Source organism: Sciurus vulgaris (genome assembly GCF_902686455.1).
Source record: "Sciurus vulgaris genome assembly, chromosome: 9".
NCBI lineage: Eukaryota > Metazoa > Chordata > Mammalia > Rodentia > Sciuridae > Sciurus > Sciurus vulgaris.
The window spans coordinates 55333050-55336546 of NC_136469.1; the positions used below are offsets into that span (position 1 = coordinate 55333050).

The window sequence follows — 3497 nt, forward strand, 5'->3', positions numbered from 1 at the left end:
ACTGTTCCCCTACCCTGGGTCCCCTTCCTCTATACTAATTGTCTCTCTTGTACATTTTGACATCTTCTTTTAAAGTTGATTTGCTTATCTTCCACAAATAAATGAGACATGTACTATTTGTTTTTCTGTTACTGTTTTATGTCATTTAGCATGATGTCCTCCAATTCCGTCTACTTGGTGAAAATGATGGAATTTTATTATTTTTATGGATGAATAATATGCCATTTTGCTTACACGTCACATTTTCTTTGTTCAATCATTTGACATTGTACACCTAATTTAATCCCATACCCTTATAATTGTGAATAATGGGGCAATAAACATGGGAGTGCAGGTAATTCGTTGATGTAATGCTATCTTTTCCTTTGGATATACACATAGTAGTGGGATAGCTGTGTCAAATGGTAATTTTATTTCAGTTTTTGGAGGAATCTCTATACCATTTTCCATGGTGGCTTTACTAATGTACATTCTCATTAGTAATGTATGAGTTCCCTTTTCTTTTTTTTTTTTTTTTTTTTTTTTTTTGTCATTTAGTTTTTATTCACAATCCACAACTCTGCAATCCAGCTAGACTTGGGAGGGAAATAAGGAAAATATGGAACACAAAGAACTGCAGCGAGAGCACAAAGATTATGGGATATTGAGAGCAGATGGGGTGGAGGGGTGCTCTCCTGAGCTACAGAAGGAATGGTTTGGTAGTTAAGAGAAACACAAGTCAAATGTATTAGAGTTGTTCACAGTCAATAATGGTGATATTCTTGCTGGTCTTGCCATTCCTGGACCCAAAGGGCTCCATGGCTTCCCTGATGTTCATGCCCTCTTTCACCTTCCCAAAGACCCCATGATTACTATTCAACCACTCAGTCTTGGCAGTGCAAATGAAAAACTGGGAACCATTTGTGTTTGGCCCATCATTTTCCATAGACAAGATGCCAGGGCCTGTATGCTTCAGGATGAATTTCTTATCATCAAACTTCTCCCCATGGATGGACTTGGCATGTGAAGTCCTTACCCTGGCACATAAATCCTGGAATAATTCTGTGAAAGCAGGAACCCTTATAACCAAATCCTTTCTCTCCAGTACTCAGAGCACTAAAATTTTCTGCTGTCTTTGGAACTTTGTCTGCAAAGAACTCAAAGAATGCGCACTCCAAGAGCTTGCTGTCAACAGCGATGTCAAAGAACCTGGTAGGGTTGACCATGGCTGACAAAGAACAACCACAGGTGATGGTGGCATCTATGAGTTCCCTCTTCTTATCTTATGACTGTCTCTTCATAGATTTTCCAAAGAAGTTCCATGAGGTACTATTGAGTTCCATGAAGTACCATGAGGTATCAGTGGTATGAATAAGTCTGATCAAACCTGTATCTAAAGCATAACAAGTCCAAGAATCCAATTTCAATTTCTGAATAACCTAGGGGAAAAAAGAAATTATTAGAAAATTTTCACTAAATAAATTATCAGACTTCATATTCATTTTCATCAAGCAAACATCAACTTTAATTAGGTTTACATGCTTATGTTGAGTGTAGATGTTGAGGGAAGGAATATTCTTTCTCAATACCTCAGAGACATGCTTATGAATGACCAAAACCTTCAAGTGCTCTTAATAAATAAGACTTAAGATTAAGAAATAAGTAAAGAGTATTTGCTAACACAGGAACACAATAAAAGGAAAATAAAAACAAAAATAAGAGTATTAAAGCTTATACTCAAATCTTACTTTAACTTCTTTGACCTTGATATTCCCTAGATTGCATTTAGTTTACACAATAAAACTACTGTTGGTAAAGCAACACTGGATCAGGGCTACTGAAGTCATGGTCTATTCTATAAACATTAAAAAATTTCCATAAGCCCCAAGATCTAGAGGTTAGTGCAGAACTAACTCTTGGGTAGAATATGTTTGTTTCATTAAATCATATGTAGATGTGAACTAACTGTGGTTTGCATTTTCTTTTTCATTTCATAATTGTGTCTGGATTGAATGAATTGTTGTTAATGGTTATAACTCAACTATGTATGCTTTTCTAAAGATTTTCTATTTGAATATTATTGTTTCCACGATTTTCTTATTTGAATAATCAAAGAATCACCTTCACTACCACTGTTATGACCAATCTCAGTACCACCACTCACTACTCATGATAATAATATTCTCAGTAAATGACTGCCATGTTCCAGGTGGTGTGATAGTTACCAATCATATGTTAACTCACATCAAAGAATTCTTATGATTTAGGTCCTGAAATAGGAATACTTGAGAGTACAGATATACATATTTACACTTTCTGGGGAGTAGTTTTCCTCCAGAATATCAAAGTATGGATTCTGTAGGAAATAGATATTTTTCCCAGTGTTGGGAGGATAGAGAGAGAAAAAGAGAAAGAATATGAAGGTGGAAAGTTTAGGATTAGAGCCCAGCAGAGACAGGATCACAGTCTTTGGAGGCTGGATTGTTGAAGGGTCATAGGCAGCTGTGAAACATATCACCTTGGTCTAGAAATGGCAGTGGGGAGGGCTTTCCATGGGCATAATAAACCTGCGCATGATACTGTAATGAATAAACCCAATGAAATGAGAAAGCTTAAAGCAGCAGTTTGTGCCAAGAAAAGTAGCAGAGTACTTGTACTGAATTAAAAGCATATTACTGGAGAGATGAACTATAGAAATTTCAAATAAAGTATATAAAATAGAGTTACTTTAGATTAGGTAGAGGGGAGTGAAGGGGGAGAAGGGGCATGAGGGTAGAAAGGAGAGTATAGTGAAACAGACATTATTACCTCATGTACATATATGACTGCATGACTGATGTGATCCTACAATATGTATTACCAGAAAAATGAGAGATTACACCCCATTTATGTATGATCTGTCAAAATGTATAAATGCATTCTACTGTCATGTACAACAAATTAGAACAAATAAAAAATTAGAAAAAGAATTGATTATAAAAAATAAAATAAGATAATGAATGTAAGGAAAAGAGAGTAAACTCTATGAGTACTTGGTGACAGACACATATAAACAAACTCCATTGCATTTGTAAAGATCATTGTTAATACTCAGCCCTAATATGTACGAGTTGCTGTGCTAAGAACTCCAGAGAGGTCATCTTATTTAGTTCTGTACAATAGGCACTAACATTGATCAAATAAGAAGTGTTAATATGTCCAGTGTCAAATATCTTGTATGAAGATCTTTTTAGAATTTCACCTTGGTGTTCTGACTCCAGGATGCATGAAGTCACAATGAAGTGCATTACACACAGGAAGAGGAGAACCCAGAAAAATATAAAGGTAACCTGGACAGTAAGACTTAAGCAGTCCTATTTCTAACTAGAGAACATATTCCAATTCCCCACTTAATCATTATTAACTAATAAACATTATTTTCCAAAAAGAGTGGAGAGGGTTCTCTGTGAGGGTGCTAGGAGTGCTAACGATAAAGTCATGTAAAATTTGGTAACTGATCACCAAGAATATGAACATTA

General features: G+C 35.5%; 1 pseudogene across 1 annotated transcript; it reads right to left on the reverse strand.

Annotated features, from left to right (window-relative positions):
- Positions 1–561: 561 nt before the first annotated feature.
- On the reverse strand, positions 562–1205 carry LOC306669461 (peptidyl-prolyl cis-trans isomerase A-like; annotated as a pseudogene). Its single transcript has one exon. The product of its transcript is annotated as a peptidyl-prolyl cis-trans isomerase A-like (transcript).
- Positions 1206–3497: the final 2292 nt, after the last annotated feature.